We start from the raw sequence: 15049 nt of genomic DNA, 5'->3' as shown, positions 1-15049 counted from the left end.
GACAGGGACCCCTGGCCAGCTCAGTCAGTGGAGCATGTGACTCTTGATCTTGGGGTTGTAAGTTCAAACCCCACGTTGGGTGTAGAGATTGCTTAAAAATAAAATCTTAAAAAAAAAGATACAATTTTATTCTTGGGAATTTCTGGGGCTTTCTGTGTCTTTCAATAGTATTGCTAATACCTTGGTTCTCAATGATGATATAACCTTTTGTCTTTTTATTTTTATTTTTATTTTTTACTCCATAGATTTTTTTCTTAAACTTTTATGCTTACTTGGAATCTAATTATGGTTTCCTTTTCACCTTATTGGTCTGATGAGTCTTGGACTAGCATCCATTATATTATATTTGTGTATTACCCATAAAGATAAATAGCATAGTTGGGAGAACTGACCCTCCACTCTCTTTTGTTCTGATAGCTAAATAAGTGGTCATCTAGCTGTCCAGTGGCCATTTAGCCTTTTGTAAAACTTGCTACTATTCACCTGTGGTTTTTATAGTACCCTCTACTTCTCTCTTACCTATAAAAATTCACGGAACATCAGAGTGGATAAATCCACACATACAGTGTACTTACTACAACATTCACACACAGTTCATTGTTGACTCCTGTTTGATTGTACAGTTCTACTCACAGCACAACTTTGCTATCGTTGTGCTGTGAGTGGGACACAACATAACAAAGGTTGCAAGTAACCTTCGTTCATTTTAGGAACTGTCTGAAAGGTCCATCTCTTTGACAGAAATCATTATACAACAGTTTAGAGGTCAAGAGTCTTTGAACTCCTTACCTCAGATGACTGATTTTGTCATCACTTTGTCTCATCATTCCAAAATCATTGTATCATGCATGATTCCTACTCAATCCTTAGGAAAACTCTGCATTGAAATTTCCACTTAAACCACCTTCAAATCACAAAAGAAAAGGTCCCAACTTGCCCCCTTCACACAGAGGCTAGGAGACATCATTGAGGCAGTGCTCTGTCATGCTGGGATTGGAGGGAGCTTGGCTTTATCTCATGGATGGGTTGTCTTGCTGATATCTGGGGATGCTATTTGACAGATGTGAGGAGGGTGAACATACATGCAGGTAGGTTGGAGCAAGATTAGTAAACGAGAGAGAGAACGGGAAAATAAAAGCATGCTCCTGCTTAATCAGCAAGCATTCAGAGACAGAGTGTGATTGGTTTTCTTCCATTATGTCCAAAATGTCATTTAGAACAACTCTATTTGGTGGAATTAGAACACTAACAAAAGAGTAAAGTAGTGTTTACTGGTCCTATTCCTTTAGGATCATAGGAGATTATTCATGATATTTTAGGGCAGCTTTTCAAAACCCAATAGACATTTTAATTAATTTATTTATTTATATTTATTATTTTATTTTAGAGAGAGAGTGTGTGAGTGAGGGTGAAGGGCAGAGGGAGAGAGAGAATCTTAAGCAGTCTCCGTGCTCAGCATGGAGCCCAACACGGGGCTCGATCCCATGACCCTGGGATCATGACCTGAACCAAAATCAAGAGTGGAACGCTCAACTGATTGAGCCACCCAGGTGTCCCTGGACATTTTTAAATTCAATAAAGGCAGTCCAGAGGCTGAGTTGAGTTTCTGATAGCCTCAGATATCTAGAGAAAGAATTGGAATCCAGGTCCCAGACAAGGAGGGAGCTGGAGTCACCTTTCTTGGTCCCCAGGAGCCAGGGAAACCAGAAGAGGACAGACCTTTGCAGTCACTTCCTCAATCCCCCAAATTAGTGACGAGGCCTCAGGCTGTCAGAATCTCAGGTACAGACTTTTTCAAAGATGATTATCATTGCTTTTTGTGATATTTACAAGTAATTTCGCAACACTGAGAAAATGTTTATTATTCATTGTGACATAGAGATCATGAACTGTTAGTACTGTAAAGCTCATTTGTTGGATGATTATATAAATTTGTATTTCTCGGGCACCTGGGTGGCTCAGTCAGTTAAGCGTCTGTCTCTTGATTTCGGCTCAGGTCATAATCTCAAGGTTTGTAAGTTCAAGCCCTGCATCAGGCTTTGTGCTGACAGCATAGAGCCTGCTTGGGATTCTCTTCTTTCTTTCTGCCCTTCCCCTGCTCGTGCACTCTCTCTCAAAATAAATAAATAAATTAAAAAAAATTGTTTTGTATTTCGCAGAGGAGTATATTCTTGTAGACACAATGCAAAGTCACATTGTCCCAATTACTCAGCAAGAACATCTTTAAAAAAATTTTTTTTAATGTTTATTTATTTTTGAGAGAGACAGAGACAGAGACAGAGTGTAAACGGGAGGGGCAGAGAAAGGGGAAGACACAGAATCTGAATAGGCTCCAGGATCTGAGCTGTCAGCACAGAACCCAACGCGGGGCTCAAATCCACAAAGCGTGAGATCATGAGCCGAAGTCAGACACTTAACCAACTGAGCCACCCAGGCACCTCAGGGCAAGAATGTCTTTGAGGAAGACAATGATATGACAAAACCGAGCAAGGAAATGGGGTGTTTCCATGGGTGGAGGACTGCTCTGAGGACCAGGCACAGGGACAGGCACTACACACATTATGTCATTTCTCCTTAATCTTTATAACCAATACTGTATAATCTCATATGAGAGTGAACCAAACAGAAACAAGCAATGAGACTGTTTCGCCCAATGTCACATCACTGGAGGGTGGGGGTGTTGAGGAAAGCATTCCTCATGACTCTGATGCATCACAAAGGGTTTCAGAGGGCTAAGGGCTTGTTACAGGGCTGGCTCAGTGGGAGGAGGGTCCCACTCTTGAGCTCAGGGTCATGAGTTCGAGCCCCATGTTGGGTATAGAGATTACTTAAATAAAACTAAAAAAAAAAATAAAGGTTTATCACAGGCCTAGCACAGGAATTACCATGGAGGATCCTTAAAACTGACTTCACAAATGAGGTGTGCCCACTCTAAAATCCCCTTCTGCCCACCTCTGTGAAGTCCCACAATCCCCCGGGTCACCTTCTCTCTGGAATCTCATACATTGATTTTTCAAAATCTTCCCATGTTGATGCATTGTCAACAATTGTCTGTAGGGCAGAGCATGACAGCACTTTCCAGCATTAAGGCTATGAGCTCATTTAGTCTTTAAAACTTAATGTGTATTAACTTGTTTACCTTATCCCAACCCAGTGAGGAAGATGTTATCGTTACCCATAGTTTGTGAATGAAAAATCACAGGCATTGTCCTTACTAATTGCTAGAGCCACTATATCAACAAGTCAGACGTGGGATTTGAATGCAGTCTACAGACAAAGCCTGCGTTCCTGACCAATGTGCTACCGCCTGACCCCTAACAGGTAAGCCTTGGTCCCTCACACAGACCCTAGCATGTAGACAGTCACCAAAAAAGTGTTGAGTGAATATATAAGCACAGATTGGCCCCAATCCCAGTAGACTTTTTGGGATGACAGTCAGCAGATGTGATTTCCCATCGCAAACACAGGCAGGCTCCTCCGTTGCCCTTCATCATAGTGTGTGGGGTGCACCTCTAGAGAACCCAAACTACTCCTAGCTCGTAGGACTTCTCCACGGTTCGAATACATGTTTGCCACAATCTCAGTTCATCCACCATGGTGTGCTCACTTCCAGAACACTGGGTGCATGTTACTCAGAGCGGCATCACTGACCTATGAGGTGTTGGATGCACATTTAAAAAAAAATTTTTTTTTTAATTTACATCCAAATGAGTTAGCATATAGTGCAACAATGATTTCAGGAGTAGATTCCTTAGTGCCCCTTAACTATTTAGCCCATCCCCCCTCCCACAACCCCTCCAGCAACCCTCTGTACTCCATATTTAGGAGTCTCTTATGTTTTGTCCCCCTCCCGGTTCTTATGTTATTTTTATATTATTTATGTTCATCTGTTTTGTCTCTTAAAGTCCTCATATGAGTGAAGTCATAGGATATTTGCCTTTCTCTGACTAATTTCACTTAGCTTAATACCCTCATGTTCCATCCACATAGTTGGAAATGGCAAGATTTCACTCTTTTTGATTGCCAAGTAATACTCCATTGTATATATATACACCACATCTTCTTTATCCATTCATCCGTTGATGAACATTTGGGCTCTTTCCATACTTTGGCTGTTGTCGATAGTGCTGCTATAAACATCGGGGTGCATGTGTCCCTTCGAAACAGCACACCTGTATCCCTTGGATAAGTACCTAGTAGTGCAATTGCTGGGTTGTAGGACAGTTGTATTTTTAGCTTTTTGAGGAACCTCCATACTGTTTTCCAGAGTGGCTGCACCAGTTTGCATTCCCACTAACAATGCAAAAGAGATCCTCTTTGTCCGCATCCTTGCCAACATGTTTTGCCTGAGTTGTTAATGTTAGCCATTCTGACAGGTGTGAGGTGGTATCTCATTGTGGTTTTGATTTGTATTTCCCTGATGATGAGTGATGTTGAACATTTTTTCATGTGTCTGTTAGCCATCTGGATGTCTTCTTTGGAGAAGTGTCTATTCATGTCTTTTGCCGATTTCTTCACTGGATTATTTGTTTTTTGGGTGTTGAGTTTGATAAGTTCTTTATAGATTTTTGGATATTGACCCTTTATCTGATATGTTGTTTATGAATATCTTCTCCCATTCTGTCGGTTGCCTTTTAGTTTTGTTTATTGTTTCCTTCAGTGTGCAGAAGCTTTTTATTTTAATGAGGTCTCAGTAGTTCATTTTTGCTTTTGTTTCTCTTGCCTCCGAAGACGTGTTGAGTAAGAAGTTGCTGCAGCCTGGATGCACATTTTTAATGTGTGGGAAGCACACTCTTGCAATTATTTTGGAAAAGTGATCCTTAATTAGTACCGTCTATACGGATGTCATCAAATTTGCATTTTCCAAATTTAGGTAGGAGGCAGAGTCATGAGTAAGACGTAGCAGACAATCATGGAAGTTGACCAGGAGTTGTGTTTCGTAAGAGGGCATGGGAAATGTTGGTGCAGACATGCCTAGCCCCCTGTCATCTCGTCCCCTTCTCCTGTGCCCCTCTTCCCGATTCACTTAGCAGAGTTCTGCAAGGTGGTCTCCAGGTAAAGTGAATGAGGGAATAGTTTTTGATGAGCGTAAGGTCAAAGATGGCCACCATAACAACATCAGCAGGCCTGTCAAAGTGAAGCCTGAGAGCCCCTTGCTCAGGTGGGCTGAAGGCAGGCGCAGAGCCCACAAGACAACACAGCAGAGCCTCAAGGGGCATCCTCCAGGATCTGCCCCTCACCCCACAGAGCAGGTGAGGCATCCTTTCTCAAGGAGGCTGGTGCTCCCTTCAGCCTTGAGGAAGCTTCTGAAAGCAAAACTGGAGTGGCTGCTGTTTTTGTGAAGAGTCACACCACACAGTGTGTCTTTCTCTTGGGTCCTTGCTGTAGTCATCGGCTTTGAAGAACCAGATGACTGATGCTCCTGTTTGTTTATTTTGAGAGAGAGAGAAAGAGCTCAAGCAGGGAAGTGGCAGAGAGAGAGAGGGGGGTCGGGGGGAATATCCCAAGCAGGCTCTGTGCTGCTACTGCACAGCCCAATGCAGGGTCGGTCTCACAAACCGTAGATCATGATCTGAGCCAAACTGAAGACTTAGACGCTTAACCGACTGAACCCCCCTGACGCTCTCCTAGAGGTTTTAATTACGGGTGGAGTGTCTGTTCCCATAGCCATGAGCTTTGAGTGAAGCATAAAACCCCAAGAAAATGGCTGAACTTAGGGCATCTATGTATTTGGGAGAGCCCTGAAACCCCAAGGACATTAAAACGTGCTGCAGGCCTGTGACCTCCACCTTCTTCCTGGGTAGACCCAAGAAGAAAATAGAAACAGAGATGGCAGCTGCTTACCAGATTAACACACAAGAGGTAATGCCAGTATATTTAAAAGAGAAAAGGCACGAATGGTTAAGGGGATTGGCTAAATTAGAGTATATTGCAAAATGCAGAACTGTGAATCCATTGAAAAGTTTTGTGGGACGTAAGTTTATATATGTAAAGCAGGGCTGTGAGCCTCCTCACTGTTGAGATTCTGGCAGGGTAACTTCAGGAGAGAGCTGTCAGGTCCATTGTGGGATGTTTAGCAGTACCCCTGGCCTCCACCCACTAGAGGCTGTAGAATAGAACCCCTCCCCAAACTGTGTCAAGCAAAAGTATCTTCATATGTTGCCTTGTGGCCCCTGAGGTTTAGAACAACTGGTGTATCTATACATCTATACATCCACTTTGGCTCCTGAGCGCCAACCACAAGCCAGGAGTCAGTCTAGGACTAGTAGTGTGATGTAATGTGCTAGTAATGCATCACACACGTGAAAATGGCAATGGTGAATAAGAAGTCAGTTATTCAACTATGCGCAACAAGATGCAAACTGCCCATTATTCCTGCCATCAGGAAAACAGTACTGCAAATACCATCTATGCTTGTTCATTCTCTCCAGAATCCATTTTATCCCTCTGGATGAAAAGGGTGCTATTGTTGAATCTCTCCTTTGGGGAGCCTGGGGAAATGGGCCATCTCTTTCAAGTTCCAGAGAGAGGATCTCATGCTTCCTGAATACTCAGTTGTCTGCTTGCATGTTCTGGTAACATATGAGGATGACACTGAATGATGGGTTTCCTGGGCTATGAGCACAGTTCCTCTCCCCGTGCTTTGCCCCACAGACAGTGGGTTGGAAGGAGGGGTGTCATGCCTCCTTTGCCACCTGCTGACTTGCCCTGCACTCCCCAGAGCTGCTGCTGTTGCAGTTTTAACCACTTTCTCCAATAACTGTGGCTCCTTCCCTGGGGCTGCTTTCGTGGGAGCAGCTGGGAAGTCACCCTGATTGCTCCAGCAGGGCTAGGCTTGGGAGAAGCCCAGGTCTGTGCCTGGCATTTGGTTTCTGTAGGAGGGAGTCCAACTGGAGGAACTGAACCATCAGTGATTAGGGGACCCAAAGCTCTTAAATGGTTCCAATCACTTTTGCTTCTGCTAAGTCATTACACTTAGAGGAAAGGTAATTTATTTATTATCAGATAGAATTGTGGTAAATGGGTAAGTGTGACTTCCCACTATTTAGCCTTATTAATGTGGTCTGGGTTTACCATTGGGAAGAGTGATAACTGCTTATTTTATTTAAATGTTTATTTATTTTTGAGAGAGAGCGAGAGAGCGAGTAGAGGAGGAGCAGAGAGAGAGGGAGACAGAATCCCAAGAAAGTTTTGTGCTATCAGTGCAGTGCCGGATGTGGGGCTTGAACTCACGAACCGTGAGATCATGACCTGACCTAAAACCAGGAGTTGGAGGCTTAACCAACTGAGCCACCCAGATAACTGGTTATTTTAGAAAAGTGGGGGTAATGTAAGTTATCAAGATAAATATTGAAAATAATTGATTTTTTTAAAAAAGCTTATTTATTTTGAGAGAGACAGTGGGGGAGGGTCAGAGAGAGAGAGGAAGAGAGAATCCCAAGCAGGCTCCTCACTGTCAGCGCAGAGCCCCATGTGGGGCTCGGTCTCACAAACTGCAAGATCCTGACCTGAGCTGAAATCAAGAGTCTGACACTTAACCAACACTTGAGCCACCGACACTTGAGCCACCCAGGCGCCCCGAAAATAATTGATATTCTATATAGATGGCCACTGTTAACAACTTGGTCTGTTTCTTCTCAGTTCTGCTTTCCTGAGCAAGTTTATATTGAAGGATGTTCGTGTAGGCCAAAAGGTGGAGCCTGGCTGGGCTGCCATGATTTCTCCTGACTTCCCGGGATTCTGACCAAGGATTAATAGCCTTCCCAGGGAAACCTTTGGGACAGCCTATCTCAGCCTTTATTTCTTCAAAATTTTCCTATTCAGGGTGAGGAACAGAATCTTTTTTAAATGACCATATATTTGGTTAGGTCACAAAGAATGCATCAGTATGTCCAAAAATTGAAATTACAAGTGTCATTTATGCTCACAATGCAAGAAATGAAGAGATTTAAAGGAGAACATGAAAACCTAAATAAAGGATGCTTACAACAGGAAATTATAAAACATTTCCATTAAACAACTCTAGGGTAAAAAGGAAAACATGAATGAAAATTATGAAATTTGTACAATTTCAAAACAAAGTTAAAAATGAACATAAAAATTATAGGGGCGCCTGGGTGGCTTAATCAGTTGAGGATCTGATTCTTGATTTCCGCTCAGGTCATGGTGTCAGGGTCATGGGATTGAGACCCTCATCAGACTCCCAGTACAGAGACTGCTTGAGATATTCTCTCTCTCTAAAAAACAAAAACCCAGGGGGCGCCTGGGTGGCGCAGTCGGTTAAGCGTCCGACTTCAGCCAGGTCACGATCTCACGGTCCGTGAGTTTGAGCCCCGCGTCAGGCTCTGGGCTGATGGCTCGGAGCCTGGAGCCTGTTTCCGATTCTGTGTCTCCCTCTCTCTCTCTGCCCCTCCCCCGTTCATGCTCTGTCTCTCTCTGTCCCAAAAATAAATAAAAAACGTTAAAAAAAAAAAAAACCCACATTATCTAAATTGCACGAAATTCTTTCAAACCATCTTATGTGATGACATAATGGATAAACTATCAGAATATTCTTAAATTACAGTGTGTTATATGAATGTACTCTACTTCTATTTGCTTATTTACTGTAAGCGTCGTTTATTTTACTGTGATCTCCATGACTTTGGAGACCACCTCTATTTTGTTATGATTCTATCATTTTACATCAACTTGGCAAAATACTTGGTACGTAATAGAAACTAAAATATTGGATAAATAAAAGAATAAGTGAAATGAAATAGACAAAAATGGCTTAAGATAAAGCTCTGGAATATTTGCGTCAGAAATTTCTGGTTTGAACCTTGGCTCCCAAAATTTCACTTGTCAAGAAACAGTGTAATGTCTTCGAGCCTCAGTTCTGTATGGCTAAACTAGCAGTATTCATTTATCCATGCATTCATTCCTGAATTCAGTTAGCAGCCTCTTGGCCAGTGGATGCCCACCCCACAGTGAATTCCGTAGGGAAAGCATCTTCCCAGACAGCAGGTGCTAGCTTCCAGGTGTCAGCAGAGGTACCGCCAGCACCACCAGGTACTGACGAATCTCCCAGTTCAAGAAGCAGCTTGCTCCAGGGAAAAAAAAAAACCCGAAGGGGTGCAAAGAGCAGGGGTTTTGGAGTCAGCAAGACCCGGGTTCAAAAACACGCTCTGATCTTTACTAGCTGTGTGACCTTGGGTGAGTTAACCTGACCTCCCTGTGCCTCCGTTTATGCACCTGGAGACCGGAGAGCTCAGTAGAAACAACAGTAGGGTTAAAAGGATTAAATAAAACTTTAAGTGGAAATGACACTTTTGACCTGGGGCAGCAATGTGCCAGCTGCTAGCAGCGGTGGTAGTGAAAGTCCTAATACCCGTTAGCTGCTATTTTGATGATCACCACCACCTTGTCACACAACTGGGAATGCAGAAACTAGTGCCTTACACATTTATTCTTAGTACCTAGTCCCAGAGGGCACCGCCACAAACCCAGGGTTTCCCCCGCACGTGGCGCGATGTAGTGCTGTGTAGTAAGAAACAGGCATTCGTTCTTCGCCCCTTCCCGGCCTGGAGCTCCCCAACCCTAGGAATTTCCTAAGTGCTGAGAGGGAAGGCTCTCTTTTGTTATGTTAACGAACAGGAAATCGAGGAACACTCCTTTGGTGGGGCTGGTTGCCAGGGGAACCAAGCCAGCGGGCGAGGGTTAGAACTTTTAATCCCACCCCCTGACCTCGGTGCAGGGGAGAGGGGCTGGAAATTGAGTTCCATCACCATCGGCCAAAGGTTTCATCCACCGTGCCTCTGCGGTGTAGCCTCTTCCGAAAAAGGACGCGGTTCAGAGCGCTTCCGGGTCGGTGAACGCGTGGAGGCGCTGGAAGAGTGGAAGCTTCACCCTGCGCACCTCTTCCAGGGCCGTTTCTGGGTTACGTCCTTTTGTAACGCTGGTGACCGGTAAGTAAGACGCCTCTCCCAGGTCTGTGATCCGCTCTTGGCATATTAAGCCCTCGGAGGAGGGTCCCCAGAAACTCTGACCTACAGACCTGGAACTGGGGTCCGGTGGGGGAGGGGGGTGAGCGCCGTCCTGGGGGCTGAGCCGTCGCCAGCGAGGTAGGGTCAGAATCAGGGCGGATCGTAGCACACGCCAGTGGGGTCATTGTTCGACGGCGGGGAGAGTCCACACTGCGACTGCAGTCAGGATTGTACACACACGCCTATAAAAACGCAAAAACAGAGTCTCCACAAAATTAGTCACCGTGGTGTCACGCACGCAAACATACGCTTGCACAAACGGTGGTTTCTGTGCACACACCCATTCGGTTTCTGTGGTTCCCTACACACACACACACACACACACACACAGTCATCCAGAGTCAGACGGTAATTTAAGGTTCTGTAGGCTCACCTCTGCCGTGGTGCCAGAGCAGCCAGAGACGACACACCTGCGGGCACGAGCATACACACTCAACCCCGGTGTTTCCCCCTCACACACGCAAAACACAATCACAAACACAGGGCCTCAGAAGATACAATGGCACAAAATGGGCCTCACGGACTCAGATGTACCGTCACAACCCGGGACTCACGCCCAGGTGCCAGGGGCGGGTCCACACCGCACACCTCTCAGAGAATCCGGAGGACGAGGCGGTCACCTCAGATGCAGCCATTGCGCGCGCGGCCGCCCGACGCTCCTCTCCGCGCGCCGCCGCGTCCCCACGCGTCGCAGGGGCTCCCGGGAAATGTAGGCTGCGGGCCAGAGAGGCGTAGCGCAAAGGACTCTGGGGACCTTCGTTCTACGTTGGCGCGAACGAGATTCTACTTCTGGCCTGAGCACCGTCCCTGGGCCCCTCTCCCCGGTCTTTTCGACTGCGGGCCGGACAGATCTCGATACGCGCAGACCGGGAGGTCTGCCCCTCGTTCTGGGCCTGGCCCCGCTGCGCCCCGGAGGCTGCTGGGGGTTGCAGACTGAGGTCGCAGTGCGCACGCGCAACCGCGGGGTAGCCCGGCTCCCAGTACCGCCGAGCGCCGCAGTGCAAGCCCATGCACGGGAACCTGCGGGTGTGCTAGCCGGTGAGGGAGGCCAACTGCGGAGGCTGGGTTTGGTTCCCTGGCTCGCAGAAAGCCCCTCGCGCCTCAGGGCATCCACATGATTTAACAGGAGAACCGTGGCCCCGGGAGCTCCAGGTACACTCTGTACGTGCGCGCGGCTCTACTGCTGCGTGGGTTGTGCGGGGGCGGGGCTCGGCCTGGCGCGCGCTTCGGTGCAGGGGTTGCGGGGGCGTGCTTGCGTAAGTGTCTGTTGCAAGTGAGGGGGCGGGCCTCAGGCTCAGCGTGTGGGGAGTCCCCTCGCCCCCGCCCGAGGAGAGTGAGCGCGTGCACGCCGCGTGGCTTTGTTTGGGGGCGGGGCCCGGCGCGCTCGGGGAGGTCCGGGGGCGGGGCGGCGGCCTGCTACGTGATGTGCGTGTGAGGGGGCGGGGCCGGCGGTTGCGCCTGGGGTCTCCGAGGGGAGTGCGCAGGCGCGGAGGGGCACTGGGGGCGCGGGGTGCCGAGCAGTTGTCGGAGTGGGCTCCGCCGGGACCCGACCCGGGAGGACTGAGTTGAATGTGAGCGTGTGTCTGTAAGACTGTGGGGTTGTGTGTCTGCGTGCGGTCGTGAGGGGGCGCGGGGGGCGCGGGCCGGGGGTTGCGCGGGTCATGACTCAGTGTGGATTCCTGACGAGGCCTCGCGGGGTCGTGAGGGGTCGTGGGCCTGGGGCGGCGCAGTGTCGTGACGCAGTGTGGGTTCTGGCGGGGCTTCGCGGGTCGTGAGGGGACGCGGGGGCCTGAGGTGGGGTGAGGCTGCGGGTCCGGAGCGGCGCGGGGTCGGTCGCGAGCCCGGGGCGGCGCGCGCCGGTGGCAGCGCTGAGGTGAGCACCGGGTCTGGGACGTGAGGTGGTCGGCGTTCTGCGTCTTTGTGTGTGTGTGTGTGTGTGTGTGTGTGTGTGTGTGTGTGTGAGAGAGAGAGAGAGAGAGAGAGAGAGAGAGAGACAGACAGACCGTGGGCAGGTGGGCGCGCGTCCGAGGACCGCCGTGCGCGGTGGTCGTTTGTAAGACAGGAAAGATGTTTGGACAGCCGGGAGTGGGTATGTGGGTGCGTGGGTGCTGCTCCGAGGCCTCGTGCTGGTGGGGCGCGTTTGTGTGCGCCCCAGACCGACGGGGTCGTTTCTCGCCGACGGCTGTGCGACTTGGGCGGGTGAGAGTGCGTGTGCCGTCGTCTCCCCCTTCCCTGTGCAGGCGTCCCTGTGGGAGGGTTCCCCCCGGTCACGCAGGGGAGACACCCCGCCCGCGGCTTGGCGCCGCTTAAGTGAGCTCCGTGTCGGGGCAGAGGTAGGGGTGCGGTGGCTTGGGGGTGCGCGGTCGGCCTTTCCCAGCTGAGGGGCGCCGCCCCCCGTAGCCGAGCCTGCGAGCCTGCCTTCGTGTGTATTTGAAGTGGGGGGCAGAGCCCTGCTGGCCTCTGGGACCGGTCTCCTCTGCAGCAGCCCTGGGGCTCCAGGTTCCATCGCTCACTAGTCGTGTGACCCCGGGAGAGGTCACTCCGCTGCCCCTCAGTTTCATCTGTAAAACAGGGACGGTTCATAATGCCGGGCTTGGGGTGAGCCTGGAGTAGAAGGGTGCCTGGCCCAAGTAAGCCGCAGTGGGCGATAATTGCTTAATGATTAGCGTAGTCACCCCAGGGGTCTCACACCCGGAAAAAATCCGAGGGAGGAAAATCTGAAGTTGAGCGTCGGAGTAGAGGTTTCAGGCCCACCTAGAAAGTAACCTTGAAGGCCAGGTTGGAGCTTAGGTCCGGAGTTTAATAGTCGGGTCTTGGGAGGGCAGTAGCAGGGTGTGTGAGGGGAGACCAGCGGCTCAGGGTCTTCCAGGATGGACATGTCCCTGGGGAGCTTGTGGGGTGAATAACCTGGGTCGGAGGTGGCAGAGCCTGAGGGGCAGGATTTGCTGATAACACAGGGGTCTGGAGATTTTTCCGTGTCTGCCCAGGCGTCTTCCTTCTTTGAGTTGTGGATTCTTCGGGCCAGATAATTTTTGTGTAGGGGCGGCGGGGGTGGGGGGGCGCTGCCCTGCCTACTGTAGGATGTTTAGCATTATCTCTGGCCTCTACCCATCAGATGGCCGTAGCAGAGCCCCCTTTCCCCCACGCGTGAAAGCAAAAACCTTTCCCTGCGTTGCGGGGTGTCCCCTGGAGGGCAGGATCGTCAGAGCTGTGATGAAGGCACACCATGGACTCCCTCGAGGTGTGCAGATAGGAAAGAGGGCGAGGGGCTGGAGGAGAGAAGACATGAGGATGATGTTCTCTGCCCGAGAAGAGAATGTGTCTGTGGCCTGCCCGAGTCACTCACTCCGTAGTCCAGCAGCTGCCATGGGTCAGGCGCTGTGCTAGTCAACGGACAAGACAGGTTACTGTCCATCTGGGACTGGCATTCAGGAGGAAGACGGTTCAATTTACGATAAGCAGTGGCAAGCGTTTTGTTGGGTAAGGCAGGGTGATGGGATTAGGGACTAAGCACAGGATCAATACCCAGGCTTCCCATGGGCATCTCATTCGGTCCCAAAGCCAGTAGAGGCCACCATCAGTGACTTGGTGGTATCCTTTGGTTGGGGAATCCAAGAGTTTGGCTTTGAGGTCATCATAGGCTTTTCTTCAACACTGAGGTGTGGGTTTCTACCGGAGAGGTCAGACCTTCAGCCCCGCCCCAAGGCTCGTAGACACTGGGGTAAGGGTTCTAAACTATGGCTTCCCATTAGCATCTCCTTTAAAAAGAAATGCCCAGGGGGCAACTGGGTGGCTCAGTTGGTTGAACCGCCTGACTTCAGCTCAGGTCATGATCTCATGGTTCATGAGTTTGAGCCCCATGTCGGGCTCTGTGCTGACAGCTCAGAGCCTGGAGCCTGCTTCCATTCTGTGTCTCCCTCTCTCTCTGCTCCTCCCCTGCTTGCACTCTGTCTCTCTGAAAAATAAATAAACATTAAAAATTTTTTTTAAAATAAAAAGAAGTGCCCAGACTTGGTTCTCAGAGATTCTGATTTAATTAGTCTGCAGTTGGGCACAGCCATCAATATTTATTACAAAGCTCCTGAGACATTTTAATGTGCAAACAAGCTTGAGAGCTGTAGCTCCGAGAGCTTACTTGAGTAATAAGGTAAATTAATTTGGTAGAGGAAGAGGAGGAGACATGAGTGACAAGTGCTTTCAATATTTTATCCAAGATAGTCTTGACAGCTGTGCTTTCCTGCATTAGGGACGTTCCTAGCCCCGTCCTACAAGTGAGGAAATCTGTTCCTGTGCGAAGCCCATATTTTCTGTTACAGTTAGACTAGGGTCCTTAAGGAAAGTATCTTGTTATCTTGGCCTCTGGGACTGGCAGGATCAGAGTAGGGGTGATCGTCAAATATTTCATAGCTGGTACAGCAAAAGCTGACTTTGAAGGGAAGCAATGAGATTGCTCATTAAATGCCTGGTTCTCACGTACATTAGGACCTGCCGCCAATTCAGTGCTCAGCACAGCCCCCCAGGATCACAGAGATGTTGGGGCTGAGAGGAAGAACCCTAGTTGTCTGCTCCTGAGGAGAGGCATGGCCGCTGCCCAGTATGTCTTTGAAACTTGTTCCCATCCTGGTTTTTGCCAACCTCACTTTAGGATCAAGTAGTTAGCTTTGTATTGGGGTGCCTGGGTGGCTCAGTTGGTTGTCTGACTCAGGTCATGGTCTCATGATTCGTGGTTTTCAAGCCCCACATCAGGCTCTGTGCTGTCAGCTCAGAGCCTGGAACCTACTTCTGATTCTGTATCTCCCTCTCTCTCTGCTCCTCTGCTGCTTGCACTTTGGGTCTCACAAAAAAGTAACAAATGTAAAAAAAAAAGTTAGCTTTGTATTAAACTTAAATTGCCAAGCCCTTTCCACACTATGTTTGAGTCTCAGAAGACAGGCTAGGTGTACTGTTCTCCCCTGAGGTAGTGTGGGATTTACACGATTTTATTTGTGTTGCTTTGAAGAAGTAGTTATATGTGCATGAAACAT

At 48.8% G+C, this 15049-nt stretch overlaps 1 protein-coding gene and 1 long non-coding RNA gene across 5 annotated transcripts in view; one reads left to right on the top strand and one right to left on the bottom strand.

Annotated features, from left to right (window-relative positions):
• ZNF667 (zinc finger protein 667) overlaps window positions 1–15049 on the top strand; it is an 81811-nt gene that overhangs the window by 22302 nt on the left and 44460 nt on the right. The window contains exon 1 of one of the 4 annotated variants that reach the window (XM_049621848.1): window positions 11494–11596. The exons of the other annotated variants lie outside the window; for them this stretch is intronic. The gene's annotated coding sequence lies outside the window, so the exon portion shown is untranslated. Of the gene's footprint in view, window positions 1–11493; window positions 11597–15049 lie in introns of those variants that run through there. 4 annotated transcript variants of the gene reach the window in all.
• LOC125915885 (uncharacterized) lies at window positions 7900–11398 on the bottom strand. Its single transcript, XR_007455779.1, has 2 exons — window positions 10560–11398; window positions 7900–10207 (listed from the first exon to the last, which is right to left on the bottom strand). It is a non-coding gene; the product is annotated as an uncharacterized LOC125915885 (long non-coding RNA).

Source organism: Panthera uncia (genome assembly GCF_023721935.1).
Source record: "Panthera uncia isolate 11264 chromosome E2 unlocalized genomic scaffold, Puncia_PCG_1.0 HiC_scaffold_19, whole genome shotgun sequence".
In the NCBI taxonomy this organism is placed as follows: domain Eukaryota; kingdom Metazoa; phylum Chordata; class Mammalia; order Carnivora; family Felidae; genus Panthera; species Panthera uncia.
The sequence above is the reverse complement of the archived record's forward strand: the minus strand, read 5'-3'. Positions and strand labels throughout refer to the sequence as shown.